Here is a 21879-nt window from a genome sequence, read left to right as displayed (position 1 = left end):
TACTGCGGCCTATTAGGAACTAACCGAATTCACCATGTTACTCAGATTCGGCTCACCAAATTTTTATAAATCTTTAAAAGTACACATATTACAAGAGCAGGCTACTAGGAACTAACTGAATTCACAAAGAAACAGTGTTTCAGTTCGTTAAAACGTTGCTCTATCTTGAATAACAAGCTTATTACATGCGAATCCTATTGGGAACCTATTCAATTCACCATGATACTTAGATTCCGTTCCTTAAAATGTTGCTTGATATTGAAAAGCAAACTCATACAAGCATGTCCCATTGGGAACTCACTGGATTCGCCTAGAAAGTTTGATTCCATTCGTGAAAATTTTTCTATATCCCGAACAGTCCACTTATTACTACTGCGGCCTATTGGGAATTAACCGAATTCACCATGTTACTCAGATTCGGCTCACCAAATTTGTATAAATCTTGAAAAGTACACATATTACAAGAGCAGGCTACTAGGAACTAACTGAATTCACAAAGAAACAGTGTTTCAGTTCGTTAAAACGTTGCTCTATCTTGAATAACAAGCTTATTACATGCGAATCCTATTGGGAACCTACTCAATTCGCAATGATACTTGGATTCCGTTCCTTAAAATATTGCTCGATATTGAAAAGCAAACTCATACAAGCATGTCCCATTGGGAACTCACTGAATTCGCCTAGAAATTTTGATTCCATTCGTGAAAATTTTTCTACATCCCGAACAGTCCACTTATTACTACTGCGGCCTATTGGGAACTAAACGAATTCACCATGTTACTCAGATTCTGCTGACCAAATTTTTATAAATCTTGAAAAGTACACATATTACAAGAGCAGGCTACTAGGAACTAACTGAATTCACAAAGAAACAGTGTTTCAGTTCGTTAAAACGTTGCTCTATCTTGAATAACAAGCTTATTACATGCGAATCCTATTGGGAACCTACTCAATTCGCCATGATACTTGGATTCCGTTCCTTAAAATGTTGCTCGATATTGAAAAGCAAACTCATACAAGCATGTCCCATTGGGAACTCACTGAATTCGCCTAGAAATTTTGATTCCAATCGTGAAAATTTTTCTATATCCCGAACAGTCCACTTATTACTACTGCGGCCTATTGGGAATTAACCGAATTCACCATGTTACTCAGATTCGGCTCACCAAATTTGTATAAATCTTGAAAAGTACACATATTACAAGAGCAGGCTACTAGGAACTAACTGAATTCACAAAGAAACAGTGTTTCAGTTCGTTAAAACGTTGCTCTATCTTGAATAACAAGCTTATTACATGCGAATCCTATTGGGAACCTATTCAATTCACCATGATACTTAGATTCCGTTCCTTAAAATGTTGCTCGATATTGAAAAGCAAACTCATACAAGCATGTCCCATTGGGAACTCACTGGATTCGCCTAGAAAGTTTGATTCCATTCGTGAAAATTTTTCTATATCCCGAACAGTCCACTTATTACTACTGCGGCCTATTGGGAATTAACCGAATTCACCATGTTACTCAGATTCGGCTCACCAAATTTGTATAAATCTTGAAAAGTACACATATTACAAGAGCAGGCTACTAGGAACTAACTGAATTCACAAAGAAACAGTGTTTCAGTTCGTTAAAACGTTGCTCTATCTTGAATAACAAGCTTATTACATGCGAATCCTATTGGGAACCTACTCAATTCGCAATGATACTTGGATTCCGTTCCTTAAAATATTGCTCGATATTGAAAAGCAAACTCATACAAGCATGTCCCATTGGGAACTCACTGAATTCGCCTAGAAATTTTGATTCCATTCGTGAAAATTTTTCTACATCCCGAACAGTCCACTTATTACTACTGCGGCCTATTGGGAACTGACCGAATTCACCATGTTACTCAGATTCGGCTGACCAAATTTTTATAAATCTTGAAAAGTACACATATTACAAGAGCAGGCTACTAGGAACTAACTGAATTCACAAAGAAACAGTGTTTCAGTTCGTTAAAACGTTGCTCTATCTTGAATAACAAGCTTATTACATGCGAATCCTATTGGGAACCTACTCAATTCGCCATGATACTTGGATTCCGTTCCTTAAAATGTTGCTCGATATTGAAAAGCAAACTCATACAAGCATGTCCCATTGGGAACTCACTGAATTCGCCTAGAAATTTTGATTCCAATCGTGAAAATTTTTCTATATCCCGAACAGTCCACTTATTACTACTGCGGCCTATTGGGAATTAACCGAATTCACCATGTTACTCAGTTTCGGCTCACCAAATTTGTATAAATCTTGAAAAGTACACATATTACAAGAGCAGGCTACTAGGAACTAACTGAATTCACAAAGAAAAAGTGTTTCAGTTCGTTAAAACGTTGCTCTATCTTGAATAACAAGCTTATTACATGCGAATCCTATTGGGAATCTACTCAATTCGCCATGATACTTGGATTCCGTTCCTTAAAATGTTGCTCGATATTGAAAAGCAAACTCATACAAGCATGTCCCATTGGGAACTCACTGAATTCTCCTAGAAATTTTGATTCCAATCGTGAAAATTTTTCTATATCCCGAACAGTCCACTTATTACTACTGCGGCCTATTGGGAACTAACCGAATTCACCATGTTACTCAGATTCGGCTGACCAAATTTTTATAAATCTTTAAAAGTACACAGATTACAAGAGCAGGCTACTAGGAACTAACTGAATTCACAAAGAAACAGTGTTTCAGTTCGTTTAAACGTTGCTATATCTTGAATAACAAGCTTATTACATGCGAATCCTATTGGGAATCTACTCAATTCACCATGATACTTGGATTCCGTTCCTTAAAATGTTGCTCGATATTGAAAAGCAAACTCATACAAGCATGTCCCATTGGGAACTCACTGAATTCGCCTAGAAATTTTGATTCCAATCGTGAAAATTTTTCTATATCCCGAACAGTCCACTTATTACTACCGCGGCCTATTGGGAACTAACCGAATTCACCATGTTACTCAGGTTCGGCTGAACAAATTTTTATAAATCTTTAAAAGTACACAGATTACAAGAGCAGGCTACTAGGAACTAACTGAATTCACAAAGAAACAGTGTTTCAGTTCGTTTAAACGTTGCTCTATCTTGAATAACAAGCTTATTACATGCGAATCCTATTGGGATTCTACTCAATTCACCATGATACTTGGATTCCGTTCTTTAAATTGTTGCTCGATATTGAAAAGCAAACTCATACAAGCATGTCCCATTGGGAACTCACTGAATTCGCCTAGAAATTTTGATTCCATTCGTGAAAATTTTTCTATATCCCGAACAGTCCACTTATAACTACTGCGGCCTATTGGGAACTAACCGAATTCACCATGTTACTCAGATTCGGCTGACCAAATTTTTATAAATCTTTAAAAGTACACATATTACAAGAGCAGGCTACTAGGAACTAACTGAATTCACAAAGAAACAGTGTTTCAGTTCGTTAAAACGTTGCTCTATCTTGAATAACAAGCTTATTACATGCGAATCCTATTGGGAACCTATTCAATTCACCATGATACTTAGATTCCGTTCCTTAAAATGTTGCTCGATATTGAAAAGCAAACTCATACAAGCATGTCCCATTGGGAACTCACTGAATTCGCCTAGAAATTTTGATTCCAATCGTGAAAATTTTTCTATATCCCGAACAGTCCACTTATTACTACTGCGGCCTATTGGGAATTAACCGAATTCACCATGTTACTCAGATTCGGCTCACCAATTTTTATAAATCTTGAAAAGTACACATATTACAAGAGCAGGCTACTAGGAACTAACTGAATTCACAAAGAAACAGTGTTTCAGTTCGTTTAAACGTTGCTCTATCTTGAATAACAAGCTTATTACATGCGAATCCTATTGGGAACCTACTCAATTCGCAATGATACTTGGATTCCGTTCCTTAAAATATTGCTCGATATTGAAAAGCAAACTCATACAAGCATGTTCCATTGGGAACTCACTGAATTCGCCTAGAAATTTTGATTCCATTCGTGAAAATTTTTCTATATCCCGAACAGTCCACTTATTACTACTGCGGCCTATTGGGAACTAACCGAATTCACCATATTACTCAGATTCGGCTGACCAAATTTTTATAAATCTTGAAAAGTACACATATTACAAGAGCAGGCTACTAGGAACTAACTGAATTCACAAAGAAACAGTGTTTCAGTTCGTTAAAACGTTGCTCTATCTTGAATAACAAGCTTATTACATGCGAATCCTATTGGGAACCTACTCAATTCGCCATGATACTTGGATTCCGTTCCTTAAAATGTTGCTCGATATTGAAAAGCAAACTCATACAAGCATGTCCCATTGGGAACTCACTGAATTCGCCTTGAAATTTTGATTCCAATCGTGAAAATTTTTCTATATCCCGAACAGTCCACTTATTACTACTGCGGCCTATTGGGAATTAACCGAATTCACCATGTTACTCAGATTCGGCTCACCAAATTTGTATGAATCTTGAAAAGTACACATATTACAAGAGCAGGCTACTAGGAACTAACTGAATTCACAAAGAAAAAGTGTTTCAGTTCGTTAAAACGTTGCTCTATCTTGAATAACAAGCTTATTACATGCGAATCCTATTGGGAATCTACTCAATTCGCCATGATACTTGGATTCCGTTCCTTAAAATGTTGCTCGATATTGAAAAGCAAACTCATACAAGCATGTCCCATTGGGAACTCACTGAATTCTCCTAGAAATTTTGATTCCAATCGTGAAAATTTTTCTATATCCCGAACAGTCCACTTATTACTACTGCGGCCTATTGGGAACTAACCGAATTCACCATGTTACTCAGATTCGGCTGACCAAATTTTTATAAATCTTTAAAAGTACACAGATTACAAGAGCAGGCTACTAGGAACTAACTGAATTCACAAAGAAACAGTGTTTCAGTTCGTTTAAACGTTGCTATATCTTGAATAACAAGCTTATTACATGCGAATCCTATTGGGAATCTACTCAATTCACCATGATACTTGGATTCCGTTCCTTAAAATGTTGCTCGATACTGAAAAGCAAACTCATACAAGCATGTCCCATTGGGAACTCACTGAATTCGCCTAGAAATTTTGATTCCATTCGTGAAAATTTTTCTATATCCCGAACAGTCCACTTATTACTACTGCGGCCTATTGGGAACTAACCGAATTCACCATGTTACTCAGATTCGGCTGACCAAATTTTTATAAATCTTGAAAAGTACACATATTACAAGAGCAGGCTACTAGGAACTAACTGAATTCACAAAGAAACAGTGTTTCAGTTCGTTAAAACGTTGCTCTATCTTGAATAACAAGCTTATTACATGCGAATCCTATTGGGAACCTACTCAATTCGCCATGATACTTGGATTCCGTTCCTTAAAATGTTGCTCGATATTGAAAAGCAAACTCATACAAGCATGTCCCATTGGGAACTCACTGAATTCGCCTAGAAATTTTGATTCCATTCGTGAAAATTTTTCTATATCCCGAACAGTCCACTTATAACTACTGCGGCCTATTGGGAACTAACCGAATTCACCATGTTACTCAGATTCGGCTGACCAAATTTTTATAAATCTTGAAAAGTACACATATTACAAGAGCAGGCTACTAGGAACTAACTGAATTCACAAAGAAACAGTGTTTCAGTTCGTTAAAACGTTGCTCTATCTTGAATAACAAGCTTATTACATGCGAATCCTATTGGGAACCTATTCAATTCACCATGATACTTAGATTCCGTTCCTTAAAATGTTGCTCGATATTGAAAAGCAAACTCATACAAGCATGTCCCATTGGGAACTCACTGAATTCGCCTAGAAATTTTGATTCCAATCGTGAAAATTTTTCTATATCCCGAACAGTCCACTTATTACTACTGCGGCCTATTGGGAATTAACCGAATTCACCATGTTACTCAGATTCGGCTCACCAATTTTTATAAATCTTGAAAAGTACACATATTACAAGAGCAGGCTACTAGGAACTAACTGAATTCACAAAGAAACAGTGTTTCAGTTCGTTTAAACGTTGCTCTATCTTGAATAACAAGCTTATTACATGCGAATCCTATTGGGAACCTACTCAATTCGCAATGATACTTGGATTCCGTTCCTTAAAACATTGCTCGATATTGAAAAGCAAACTCATACAAGCATGTTCCATTGGGAACTCACTGAATTCGCCTAGAAATTTTGATTCCATTCGTGAAAATTTTTCTATATCCCGAACAGTCCACTTATTACTACTGCGGCCTATTGGGAACTAACCGAATTCACCATATTACTCAGATTCGGCTGACCAAATTTTTATAAATCTTGAAAAGTACACATATTACAAGAGCAGGCTACTAGGAACTAACTGAATTCACAAAGAAACAGTGTTTCAGTTCGTTAAAACGTTGCTCTATCTTGAATAACAAGCTTATTACATGCGAATCCTATTGGGAACCTACTCAATTCGCCATGATACTTGGATTCCGTTCCTTAAAATGTTGCTCGATATTGAAAAGCAAACTCATACAAGCATGTCCCATTGGGAACTCACTGAATTCGCCTAGAAATTTTGATTCCATTCGTGAAAATTTTTCTACATCCCGAACAGTCCACTTATTACTACTGCGGCCTATTGGGAACTAACCGAATTCACCATGTTACTCAGATTCGGCTGACCAAATTTTTATAAATCTTGAAAAGTACACATATTACAAGAGCAGGCTACTAGGAACTAACTGAATTCACAAAGAAACAGTGTTTCAGTTCGTTAAAACGTTGCTCTATCTTGAATAACAAGCTTATTACATGCGAATCCTATTGGGAACCTACTCAATTCGCCATGATACTTGGATTCCGTTCCTTAAAATGTTGCTCGATATTGAAAAGCAAACTCATACAAGCATGTCCCATTGGGAACTCACTGAATTCGCCTAGAAATTTTGATTCCAATCGTGAAAATTTTTCTATATCCCGAACAGTCCACTTATTACTACTGCGGCCTATTGGGAATTAACCGAATTCACCATGTTACTCAGATTCGGCTCACCAAATTTGTATGAATCTTGAAAAGTACACATATTACAAGAGCAGGCTACTAGGAACTAACTGAATTCACAAAGAAAAAGTGTTTCAGTTCGTTAAAACGTTGCTCTATCTTGAATAACAAGCTTATTACATGCGAATCCTATTGGGAATCTACTCAATTCGCCATGATACTTGGATTCCGTTCCTTAAAATGTTGCTCGATATTGAAAAGCAAACTCATACAAGCATGTCCCATTGGGAACTCACTGAATTCTCCTAGAAATTTTGATTCCAATCGTGAAAATTTTTCTATATCCCGAACAGTCCACTTATTACTACTGCGGCCTATTGGGAACTAACCGAATTCACCATGTTACTCAGATTCGGCTGACCAAATTTTTATAAATCTTTAAAAGTACACACATTACAAGAGCAGGCTACTAGGAACTAACTGAATTCACAAAGAAACAGTGTTTCAGTTCGTTAAAACGTTGCTCTATCTTGAATAACAAGCTTATTACATGCGAATCCTATTGGGAACCTATTCAATTCACCATGATACTTGGATTCCGTTCCTTAAAATGTTGCTCGATATTGAAAAGCAAACTCATACAAGCATGTCCCATTGGGAACTCACTGAATTCGCCTAGAAATTTTGATTCCAATCGTGAAAATTTTTCTATATCCCGAACAGTCCACTTATTACTACTGCGGCCTATTGGGAATTAACCGAATTCACCATGTTACTCAGATTCGGCTCACCAATTTTTATAAATCTTGAAAAGTACACATATTACAAGAGCAGGCTACTAGGAACTAACTGAATTCACAAAGAAACAGTGTTTCAGTTCGTTTAAACGTTGCTCTATCTTGAATAACAAGCTTATTACATGCGAATCCTATTGGGAACCTACTCAATTCGCAATGATACTTGGATTCCGTTCCTTAAAATGTTGCTCGATATTGAAAAGCAAACTCATACAAGCATGTTCCATTGGGAACTCACTGAATTCGCCTAGAAATTTTGATTCCATTCGTGAAAATTTTTCTATATCCCGAACAGTCCACTTATTACTACTGCGGCCTATTGGGAACTAACCGAATTCACCATGTTACTCAGATTCGGCTGACCAAATTTTTATAAATCTTGAAAAGTACACATATTACAAGAGCAGGCTACTAGGAACTAACTGAATTCACAAAGAAACAGTGTTTCAGTTCTTTAAAACGTTGCTCTATCTTGAATAACAAGCTTATTACATGCGAATCCTATTGGGAACCTACTCAATTCGCCATGATACTTGGATTCCGTTCCTTAAAATGTTGCTCGATATTGAAAAGCAAACTCATACAAGCATGTCCCATTGGGAACTCACTGAATTCGCCTAGAAATTTTGATTCCAATCGTGAAAATTTTTCTATATCCCGAACAGTCCACTTATTACTACTGCGGCCTATTGGGAATTAACCGAATTCACCATGTTACTCAGATTCGGCTCACCAAATTTGTATGAATCTTGAAAAGTACACATATTACAAGAGCAGGCTACTAGGAACTAACTGAATTCACAAAGAAAAAGTGTTTCAGTTCGTTAAAACGTTGCTCTATCTTGAATAACAAGCTTATTACATGCGAATCCTATTGGGAATCTACTCAATTCGCCATGATACTTGGATTCCGTTCCTTAAAATGTTGCTCGATATTGAAAAGCAAACTCATACAAGCATGTCCCATTGGGAACTCACTGAATTCTCCTAGAAATTTTGATTCCAATCGTGAAAATTTTTCTATATCCCGAACAGTCCACTTATTACTACTGCGGCCTATTGGGAACTAACCGAATTCACCATGTTACTCAGATTCGGCTGACCAAATTTTTATAAATCTTTAAAAGTACACAGATTACAAGAGCAGGCTACTAGGAACTAACTGAATTCACAAAGAAACAGTGTTTCAGTTCGTTTAAACGTTGCTATATCTTGAATAACAAGCTTATTACATGCGAATCCTATTGGGAACCTACTCAATTCGCCATGATACTTGGATTCCGTTCCTTAAAATGTTGCTCGATATTGAAAAGCAAACTCATACAAGCATGTCCCATTGGGAACTCACTGAATTCGCCTAGAAATTTTGATTCCATTCGTGAAAATTTTTCTATATCCCGAACAGTCCACTTATTACTACTGCGGCCTATTGGGAACTAACCGAATTCACCATATTACTCAGATTCGGCTGACCAAATTTTTATAAATCTTGAAAAGTACACATATTACAAGAGCAGGCTACTAGGAACTAACTGAATTCACAAAGAAACAGTGTTTCAGTTCGTTAAAACGTTGCTCTATCTTGAATAACAAGCTTATTACATGCGAATCCTATTGGGAACCTACTCAATTCGCCATGATACTTGGATTCCGTTCCTTAAAATGTTGCTCGATATTGAAAAGCAAACTCATACAAGCATGTCCCATTGGGAACTCACTGAATTCGCCTAGAAATTTTGATTCCATTCGTGAAAATTTTTCTACATCCCGAACAGTCCACTTATTACTACTGCGGCCTATTGGGAACTAACCGAATTCACCATGTTACTCAGATTCGGCTGACCAAATTTTTATAAATCTTGAAAAGTACACATATTACAAGAGCAGGCTACTAGGAACTAACTGAATTCACAAAGAAACAGTGTTTCAGTTCGTTAAAACGTTGCTCTATCTTGAATAACAAGCTTATTACATGCGAATCCTATTGGGAACCTACTCAATTCGCCATGATACTTGGATTCCGTTCCTTAAAATGTTGCTCGATATTGAAAAGCAAACTCATACAAGCATGTCCCATTGGGAACTCACTGAATTCGCCTAGAAATTTTGATTCCAATCGTGAAAATTTTTCTATATCCCGAACAGTCCACTTATTACTACTGCGGCCTATTGGGAATTAACCGAATTCACCATGTTACTCAGATTCGGCTCACCAAATTTGTATGAATCTTGAAAAGTACACATATTACAAGAGCAGGCTACTAGGAACTAACTGAATTCACAAAGAAAAAGTGTTTCAGTTCGTTAAAACGTTGCTCTATCTTGAATAACAAGCTTATTACATGCGAATCCTATTGGGAATCTACTCAATTCGCCATGATACTTGGATTCCGTTCCTTAAAATGTTGCTCGATATTGAAAAGCAAACTCATACAAGCATGTCCCATTGGGAACTCACTGAATTCTCCTAGAAATTTTGATTCCAATCGTGAAAATTTTTCTATATCCCGAACAGTCCACTTATTACTACTGCGGCCTATTGGGAACTAACCGAATTCACCATGTTACTCAGATTCGGCTGACCAAATTTTTATAAATCTTTAAAAGTACACACATTACAAGAGCAGGCTACTAGGAACTAACTGAATTCACAAAGAAACAGTGTTTCAGTTCGTTAAAACGTTGCTCTATCTTGAATAACAAGCTTATTACATGCGAATCCTATTGGGAACCTATTCAATTCACCATGATACTTGGATTCCGTTCCTTAAAATGTTGCTCGATATTGAAAAGCAAACTCATACAAGCATGTCCCATTGGGAACTCACTGAATTCGCCTAGAAATTTTGATTCCAATCGTGAAAATTTTTCTATATCCCGAACAGTCCACTTATTACTACTGCGGCCTATTGGGAATTAACCGAATTCACCATGTTACTCAGATTCGGCTCACCAATTTTTATAAATCTTGAAAAGTACACATATTACAAGAGCAGGCTACTAGGAACTAACTGAATTCACAAAGAAACAGTGTTTCAGTTCGTTTAAACGTTGCTCTATCTTGAATAACAAGCTTATTACATGCGAATCCTATTGGGAACCTACTCAATTCGCAATGATACTTGGATTCCGTTCCTTAAAATGTTGCTCGATATTGAAAAGCAAACTCATACAAGCATGTTCCATTGGGAACTCACTGAATTCGCCTAGAAATTTTGATTCCATTCGTGAAAATTTTTCTATATCCCGAACAGTCCACTTATTACTACTGCGGCCTATTGGGAACTAACCGAATTCACCATGTTACTCAGATTCGGCTGACCAAATTTTTATAAATCTTGAAAAGTACACATATTACAAGAGCAGGCTACTAGGAACTAACTGAATTCACAAAGAAACAGTGTTTCAGTTCTTTAAAACGTTGCTCTATCTTGAATAACAAGCTTATTACATGCGAATCCTATTGGGAACCTACTCAATTCGCCATGATACTTGGATTCCGTTCCTTAAAATGTTGCTCGATATTGAAAAGCAAACTCATACAAGCATGTCCCATTGGGAACTCACTGAATTCGCCTAGAAATTTTGATTCCAATCGTGAAAATTTTTCTATATCCCGAACAGTCCACTTATTACTACTGCGGCCTATTGGGAATTAACCGAATTCACCATGTTACTCAGATTCGGCTCACCAAATTTGTATGAATCTTGAAAAGTACACATATTACAAGAGCAGGCTACTAGGAACTAACTGAATTCACAAAGAAAAAGTGTTTCAGTTCGTTAAAACGTTGCTCTATCTTGAATAACAAGCTTATTACATGCGAATCCTATTGGGAATCTACTCAATTCGCCATGATACTTGGATTCCGTTCCTTAAAATGTTGCTCGATATTGAAAAGCAAACTCATACAAGCATGTCCCATTGGGAACTCACTGAATTCTCCTAGAAATTTTGATTCCAATCGTGAAAATTTTTCTATATCCCGAACAGTCCACTTATTACTACTGCGGCCTATTGGGAACTAACCGAATTCACCATGTTACTCAGATTCGGCTGACCAAATTTTTATAAATCTTTAAAAGTACACAGATTACAAGAGCAGGCTACTAGGAACTAACTGAATTCACAAAGAAACAGTGTTTCAGTTCGTTTAAACGTTGCTATATCTTGAATAACAAGCTTATTACATGCGAATCCTATTGGGAATCTACTCAATTCACCATGATACTTGGATTCCGTTCCTTAAAATGTTGCTCGATACTGAAAAGCAAACTCATACAAGCATGTCCCATTGGGAACTCACTGAATTCGCCTAGAAATTTTGATTCCATTCGTGAAAATTTTTCTATATCCCGAACAGTGCACTTATTACTACTGCGGCCTATTGGGAACTAACCGAATTCACCATGTTACTCAGATTCGGCTGACCAAATTTTTATAAATCTTGAAAAGTACACATATTACAAGAGCAGGCTACTAGGAACTAACTGAATTCACAAAGAAACAGTGTTTCAGTTCGTTTAAACGTTGCTCTATCTTGAATAACAAGCTTATTACATGCGAATCCTATTGGGAACCTACTCAATTCGCCATGATACTTGGATTCCGTTCCTTAAAATGTTGCTCGATATTGAAAAGCAAACTCATACAAGCATGTCCCATTGGGAACTCACTGAATTCGCCTAGAAATTTTGATTCCAATCGTGAAAATTTTTCTATATCCCGAACAGTCCACTTATTACTACTGCGGCCTATTGGGAACTAACCGAATTCACCATGTTACTCAGATTCGGCTGACCAAATTTTTATAAATCTTTAAAAGTACACATATTACAAGAGCAGGCTACTAGGAACTAACTGAATTCACAAAGAAACAGTGTTTCAGTTCGTTAAAACGTTGCTCTATCTTGAATAACAAGCTTATTACATGCGAATCCTATTGGGAACCTACTCAATTCGCCATGATACTTGGATTCCGTTCCTTAAAATGTTGCTCGATATTGAAAAGCAAACTCATACAAGCATGTCCCATTGGGAACTCACTGAATTCGCCTAGAAATTTTGATTCCAATCGTGAAAATTTTTCTATATCCCGAACAGTCCACTTATTACTACTGCGGCCTATTGGGAATTAACCGAATTCACCATGTTACTCAGATTCGGCTCACCAAATTTGTATGAATCTTGAAAAGTACACATATTAAAAGAGCAGGCTACTAGGAACTAACTGAATTCACAAAGAAAAAGTGTTTCAGTTCGTTAAAACGTTGCTCTATCTTGAATAACAAGCTTATTACATGCGAATCCTATTGGGAATCTACTCAATTCGCCATGATACTTGGATTCCGTTCCTTAAAATGTTGCTCGATATTGAAAAGCAAACTCATACAAGCATGTCCCATTGGGAACTCACTGAATTCTCCTAGAAATTTTGATTCCAATCGTGAAAATTTTTCTATATCCCGAACAGTCCACTTATTACTACTGCGGCCTATTGGGAACTAACCGAATTCACCATGTTACTTAGATTCGGCTGACCAAATTTTTATAAATCTTTAAAAGTACACACATTACAAGAGCAGGCTACTAGGAACTAACTGAATTCACAAAGAAACAGTGTTTCAGTTCGTTTAAACGTTGCTATATCTTGAATAACAAGCTTATTACATGCGAATCCTATTGGGAATCTACTCAATTCACCATGATACTTGGATTCCGTTCCTTAAAATGTTGCTCGATACTGAAAAGCAAACTCATACAAGCATGTCCCATTGGGAACTCACTGAATTCGCCTAGAAATTTTGATTCCATTCGTGAAAATTTTTCTATATCCCGAACAGTCCACTTATTACTACTGCGGCCTATTGGGAACTAACCGAATTCACCATGTTACTCAGATTCGGCTGACCAAATTTTTATAAATCTTGAAAAGTACACATATTACAAGAGCAGGCTACTAGGAACTAACTGAATTCACAAAGAAACAGTGTTTCAGTTCGTTTAAACGTTGCTCTATCTTGAATAACAAGCTTATTACATGCGAATCCTATTGGGAACCTACTCAATTCGCCATGATACTTGGATTCCGTTCCTTAAAATGTTGCTCGATATTGAAAAGCAAACTCATACAAGCATGTTCCATTGGGAACTCACTGAATTCGCCTAGAAATTTTGATTCCATTCGTGAAAATTTTTCTATATCCCGAACAGTCCACTTATTACTACTGCGGCCTATTGGGAACTAACCGAATTCACCATATTACTCAGATTCGGCTGACCAAATTTTTATATATCTTTAAAAGTACACATATTACAAGAGCAGGCTACTAGGAACTAACTGAATTCACAAAGAAACAGTGTTTCAGTTCGTTAAAACGTTGCTCTATCTTGAATAACAAGCTTATTACATGCGAATCCTATTGGGAACCTACTCAATTCGCCATGATACTTGGATTCCGTTCCTTAAAATGTTGCTCGATATTGAAAAGCAAACTCATACAAGCATGTCCCATTGGGAACTCACTGAATTCGCCTAGAAATTTTGATTCCATTCGTGAAAATTTTTCTACATCCCGAACAGTCCACTTATTACTACTGCGGCCTATTGGGAACTAACCGAATTCACCATGTTACTCAGATTCGGCTGACCAAATTTTTATAAATCTTGAAAAGTACACATATTACAAGAGCAGGCTACTAGGAACTAACTGAATTCACAAAGAAACAGTGTTTCAGTTCGTTTAAACGTTGCTCTATCTTGAATAACAAGCTTATTACATGCGAATCCTATTGGGAACCTACTCAATTCGCCATGATACTTGGATTCCGTTCCTTAAAATGTTGCTCGATATTGAAAAGCAAACTCATACAAGCATGTCCCATTGGGAACTCACTGAATTCGCCTAGAAATTTTGATTCCAATCGTGAAAATTTTTCTATATCCCGAACAGTCCACTTATTACTACTGCGGCCTATTGGGAACTAACCGAATTCACCATGTTACTCAGATTCGGCTGACCAAATTTTTATAAATCTTTAAAAGTACACATATTACAAGAGCAGGCTACTAGGAACTAACTGAATTCACAAAGAAACAGTGTTTCAGTTCGTTAAAACGTTGCTCTATCTTGAATAACAAGCTTATTACATGCGAATCCTATTGGGAACCTACTCAATTGGCCATGATACTTGGATTCCGTTCCTTAAAATGTTGCTCGATATTGAAAAGCAAACTCATACAAGCATGTCCCATTGGGAACTCACTGAATTCGCCTAGAAATTTTGATTCCAATCGTGAAAATTTTTCTATATCCCGAACAGTCCACTTATTACTACTGCGGCCTATTGGGAATTAACCGAATTCACCATGTTACTCAGATTCGGCTCACCAAATTTGTATGAATCTTGAAAAGTACACATATTAAAAGAGCAGGCTACTAGGAACTAACTGAATTCACAAAGAAAAAGTGTTTCAGTTCGTTAAAACGTTGCTCTATCTTGAATAACAAGCTTATTACATGCGAATCCTATTGGGAATCTACTCAATTCGCCATGATACTTGGATTCCGTTCCTTAAAATGTTGCTCGATATTGAAAAGCAAACTCATACAAGCATGTCCCATTGGGAACTCACTGAATTCTCCTAGAAATTTTGATTCCAATCGTGAAAATTTTTCTATATCCCGAACAGTCCACTTATTACTACTGCGGCCTATTGGGAACTAACCGAATTCACCATGTTACTTAGATTCGGCTGACCAAATTTTTATAAATCTTTAAAAGTACACACATTACAAGAGCAGGCTACTAGGAACTAACTGAATTCACAAAGAAACAGTGTTTCAGTTCGTTTAAACGTTGCTATATCTTGAATAACAAGCTTATTACATGCGAATCCTATTGGGAATCTACTCAATTCACCATGATACTTGGATTCCGTTCCTTAAAATGTTGCTCGATACTGAAAAGCAAACTCATACAAGCATGTCCCATTGGGAACTCACTGAATTCGCCTAGAAATTTTGATTCCATTCGTGAAAATTTTTCTATATCCCGAACAGTCCACTTATTACTACTGCGGCCTATTGGGAACTAACCGAATTCACCATGTTACTCAGATTCGGCTGACCAAATTTTTATAAATCTTGAAAAGTACACATATTACAAGAGCAGGCTACTAGGAACTAACTGAATTCACAAAGAAACAGTGTTTCAGTTCGTTTAAACGTTGCTCTATCTTGAATAACAAGCTTATTACATGCGAATCCTATTGGGAACCTACTCAATTCGCCATGATACTTGGATTCCGTTCCTTAAAATGTTGCTCGATATTGAAAAGCAAACTCATACAAGCATGTTCCATTGGGAACTCACTGAATTCGCCTAGAAATTTTGATTCCATTCGTGAAAATTTTTCTATATCCCGAACAGTCCACTTATTACTACTGCGGCCTATTGGGAACTAACCGAATTCACCATATTACTCAGATTCGGCTGACCAAATTTTTATATATCTTTAAAAGTACACATATTACAAGAGCAGGCTACTAGGAACTAACTGAATTCACAAAGAAACAGTGTTTCAGTTCGTTAAAACGTTGCTCTATCTTGAATAACAAGCTTATTACATGCGAATCCTATTGGGAACCTACTCAATTCGCCATGATACTTGGATTCCGTTCCTTAAAATGTTGCTCGATATTGAAAAGCAAACTCATACAAGCATGTCCCATTGGGAACTCACTGAATTCGCCTAGAAATTTTGATTCCATTCGTGAAAATTTTTCTACATCCCGAACAGTCCACTTATTACTACTGCGGCCTATTGGGAACTAACCGAATTCACCATGTTACTCAGATTCGGCTGACCAAATTTTTATAAATCTTGAAAAGTACACATATTACAAGAGCAGGCTACTAGGAACTAACTGAATTCACAAAGAAACAGTGTTTCAGTTCGTTAAAACGTTGCTCTATCTTGAATAACAAGCTTATTACATGCGAATCCTATTGGGAACCTACTCAATTCGCAATGATACTTGGATTCCGTTCCTTAAAATATTGCTCGATATTGAAAAGCAAACTCATACAAGCATGTCCCATTGGGAACTCACTGAATTCGCCTAGAAATTTTGATTCCATTCGTGAAAATTTTTCTACATCCCGAACAGTCCACTTATTACTACTGCGGCCTATTGGGAACTAACCGAATTCACCATGTTACTCAGATTCGGCTGACCAAATTTTTATAAATCTTGAAAAGTACACATATTACAAGAGCAGGCTACTAGGAACTAACTGAATTCACAAAGAAACAGTGTTTCAGTTCGTTAAAACGTTGCTCTATCTTGAATAACAAGCTTATTACATGCGAATCCTATTGGGAACCTACTCAATTCGCCATGATACTTGGATTCCGTTCCTTAAAATGTTGCTCGATATTGAAAAGCAATCTCATACAAGCATGTCCCATTGGGAACTCACTGAATTCGCCTAGAAATTTTGATTCCATTCGTGAAAATTTTTCTATATCCCGAACAGTCCACTTATTACTACTGCGGCCTATTGGGAACTAACCGAATTCACCATGTTACTCAGATTCGGCTGACCAAATTTTTATAAATCTTGAAAAGTACACATATTACAAGAGCAGGCTACTAGGAACTAACTGAATTCACAAAGAAACAGTGTTTCAGTTCGTTTAAACGTTGCTCTATCTTGAATAACAAGCTTATTACATGCGTATCCTATTGGGAACCTACTCAATTCGCCATGATACTTGGATTCCTTTCCTTAAAATGTTGCTCGATATTGAAAAGCAAACTCATACAAGCATGTCCCATTGGGAACTCACTGAATTCGCCTAGAAATTTTGATTCCATTCGTGAAAATTTTTCTATATCCCGAACAGTCCACTTATTACTACTGCGGCCTATTGGGAACTAACCGAATTCACCATGTTACTCAGATTCGGCTCACCAAATTTTTATAAATCTTGAAAAGTACACATATTACAAGAGCAGGCTACTAGGAACTAACTGAATTCACAAAGAAACAGTGTTTCAGTTCGTTAAAACGTTGCTCTATCTTGAATAACAAGCTTATTACATGCGAATCCTATTGGGAACCTATTCAATTCACCATGATACTTAGATTCCGTTCCTTAAAATGTTGCTCGATATTGAAAAGCAAACTCATACAAGCATGTCCCATTGGGAACTCACTGAATTCGCCTAGAAATTTTGATTCCATTCGTGAAAATTTTTCTATATCCCGAACAGTCCACTTATTACTACTGCGGCCTATTGGGAATTAACCGAATTCACCATGTTACTCAGATTCGGCTCACCAAATTTGTATAAATCTTGAAAGTACACATATTACAAGAGCAGGCTAGTAGGAACTAACTGAATTCACAAAGAAAAAGTGTTTCAGTTCGTTAAAACGTTGCTCTATCTTGAATAACAAGCTTATTACATGCGAATCCTATTGGGAACCTACTCAATTCGCAATGATACTTGGATTCCGTTCCTTAAAATATTGCTCGATATTGAAAAGCAAACTCATACAAGCATGTCCCATTGGGAACTCACTGAATTCGCCTAGAAATTTTGATTCCATTCGTGAAAATTTTTCTACATCCCGAACAGTCCACTTATTACTACTGCGGCCTATTGGGAACTAACCGAATTCACCATGTTACTCAGATTCGGCTGACCAAATTTTTATAAATCTTGAAAAGTACACATATTACAAGAGCAGGCTACTAGGAACTAACTGAATTCACAAAGAAACAGTGTTTCAGTTCGTTTAAACGTTGCTCTATCTTGAATAACAAGCTTATTACATGCGAATCCTATTGGGAACCTACTCAATTCGCCATGATACTTGGATTCCGTTCCTTAAAATGTTGCTCGATATTGAAAAGCAAACTCATACAAGCATGTCCCATTGGGAACTCACTGAATTCGCCTAGAAATTTTGATTCCAATCGTGAAAATTTTTCTATATCCCGAACAGTCCACTTATTACTACTGCGGCCTATTGGGAACTAACCGAATTCACCATGTTACTCAGATTCGGCTGACCAAATTTTTATAAATCTTTAAAAGTACACAGATTACAAGAGCAGGCTACTAGGAACTAACTGAATTCACAAAGAAACAGTGTTTCAGTTCGTTTAAACGTTGCTCTATCTTGAATAACAAGCTTATTACATGCGAATCCTATTGGGAACCTACTCAATTCGCAATGATACTTGGATTCCGTTCCTTAAAATGTTGCTCGATATTGAAAAGCAAACTCATACAAGCATGTCCCATTGGGAACTCACTGAATTCGCCTAGAAATTTTGATTCCAATCGTGAAAATTTTTCTATATCCCGAACAGTCCACTTATTACTACTGCGGCCTATTGGGAACTAACCGAATTCACCATGTTACTCAGATTCGGCTGACCAAATTTTTATAAATCTTTAAAAGTACACAGATTACAAGAGCAGGCTACTAGGAACTAACTGAATTCACAAAGAAACAGTGTTTCAGTTCGTTAAAACGTTGCTCTATCTTGAATAACAAGCTTATTACATGCGAATCCTATTGGGAACCTATTCAATTCACCATGATACTTAGATTCCGTTCCTTAAAATGTTGCTCGATATTGAAAAGCAAACTCATACATGCATGTCCCATTGGGAACTCACTGAATTCGCCTAGAAAGTTTGATTCCATTCGTGAAAATTTTTCTATATCCCGAACAGTCCACTTATTACTACTGCGGCCTATTGGGAATTAACCGAATTCACCATGTTACTCAGATTCGGCTCACCAAATTTGTATAAATCTTGAAAAGTACACATATTACAAGAGCAGGCTACTAGGAACTAACTGAATTCACAAAGAAACAGTGTTTCAGTTCGTTAAAACGTTGCTCTATCTTGAAAAACAAGCTTATTACATGCGAATCCTATTGGGAACCTACTCAATTCGCAATGATACTTGGATTCCGTTCCTTAAAATATTGCTCGATATTGAAAAGCAAACTCATACAAGCATTTCCCATTGGGAACTCACTGAATTCGCCTAGAAATTTTGATTCCATTCGTGAAAATTTTTCTACATCCCGAACAGTCCACTTATTACTACTGCGGCCTATTGGGAACTAACCGAATTCACCATGTTACTCAGATTCGGCTGACCAAATTTTTATAACTCTTGAAAAGTACACATATTACAAGAGCAGGCTACTAGGAACTAACTGAATTCACAAAGAAACAGTGTTTCAGTTCGTTAAAACGTTGCTCTATCTTGAATAACAAGCTTATTACATGCGATTCCTATTGGGAACCTACTCAATTCGCCATGATACTTGGATTCCGTTCCTTAAAATGTTGCTCGATATTGAAAAGCAAACTCATACAAGCATGTCCCATTGGGAATTCACTGAATTCGCCTAGAAAATTTGATTCCATTCGTGAAACTTTTTCTACATCCCGAACAGTCCACTTATTACTACTGCGGCCTATTGGGAACTAACCGAATTCACCATGTTACTCAGATTCGGCTGACCAAATTTTTATAAATCTTGAAAAGTACACATATTACAAGAGCAGGCTACTAGGAACTAACAGAATTCACAATGAAACAGTGTTTCAGTTCGTTTAAACGTTGCTCTATCTTGAATAACAAGCTTATTACATGCGAATCCTATTGGGAACCTATTCAATTCGCCATGATACTTGCATTCCGTTCCTTAAAATGTTGCTCGATATTGAAAAGCAAACTCATACAAGCATGTCCCATTGTGAACTCACTGAATTCGCCTAGAAATTTTGATTCCAATCGTGAAAATTTTTCTATATCCCGAACAGTCCGCTTATTACTACTGCGGCCCATTGGGAACTAACCGAATTCACCATGTTACTCAGATTCGGCTGACCAAATTTTTATAAATCTTGAAAAGTACACATATTACAAGAGCAGGCTACTAGGAACTCACTGAATTCACAAAGAAACAGTGTTTCAGTTCGTTAAAACGTTGCTCCATCTTGAATAACAAGCTTATTACATGCGAATCCTATTGGGAATCTACTCAATTCACCATGATACTTGGATTCCGTTCCTTAAAATGTTGCTCGATATTGAAATGCAAACTCATACAAGCATGTCCCATTGGGAACTCACTGAATTCGCCTAGAAATTTTGATTCCAATCGTGAAAATTTTTCTATATCCCGAACAGTCCACTTATTACTACTGCGGCCTATTGGGAACTAACCTAATTCACCATGTTACTCAGATTCGGCTGACCAAATTTTTATAAATCTTTAAAAGTACACAGATTACAAGAGCAGGCTACTAGGAACTAACTGAATTCACAAAGAAACAGTGTTTCAGTTCGTTTAAACGTTGCTCTATCTTGAATAACAAGCTTATTACATGCGAATCCTATTGGGAACCTACTCAATTCTCAATGATCCTTGGATTCCGTTCCTTAAAATGTTGCTCGATATTGAAAAGCAAACTCATACAAGCATGTCCCATTGGGAACTCACTGAATTCGCCTAGAAATTTTGATTCCAATCGTGAAAATTTTTCTATATCCCGAACAGTCCACTTATTACTACTGCGGCCTATTGGGAACTAACCGAATTCACCATGTTACTCAGATTCGGCTGACCAAATTTTTATAAATCTTTAAAAGTACACAGATTACAAGAGCAGGCTACTAGGAACTAACTGAATTCACAAAGAAACAGTGTTTCAGTTCGTTTAAACGTTGCTCTATCTTGAATAACAAGCTTATTACATGCGAATCCTATTGGGAATCTACTCAATTCACCATGATACTTGGATTCCGTTCCTTAAAATGTTGCTCGATATTGAAAAGCAAACTCATACAAGCATGTCCTATTGGGAACTCACTGAATTCGCCTAGAAATTTTGATTCCATTCGTGAAAATTTTTCTATATCCCGAACAGTCCACTTATTACTACTGCGGCCTATTGGGAACTAACCGAATTCACCATGTTACTCAGATTCGGCTC

This window comes from Rattus norvegicus, chromosome 14, assembly GCF_021556685.1.
Source record: "Rattus norvegicus strain SHRSP/BbbUtx chromosome 14, alternate assembly SHRSP_T2T, whole genome shotgun sequence".
In the NCBI taxonomy this organism is placed as follows: domain Eukaryota; kingdom Metazoa; phylum Chordata; class Mammalia; order Rodentia; family Muridae; genus Rattus; species Rattus norvegicus.
This window is presented reverse-complemented; position numbering follows the sequence as displayed.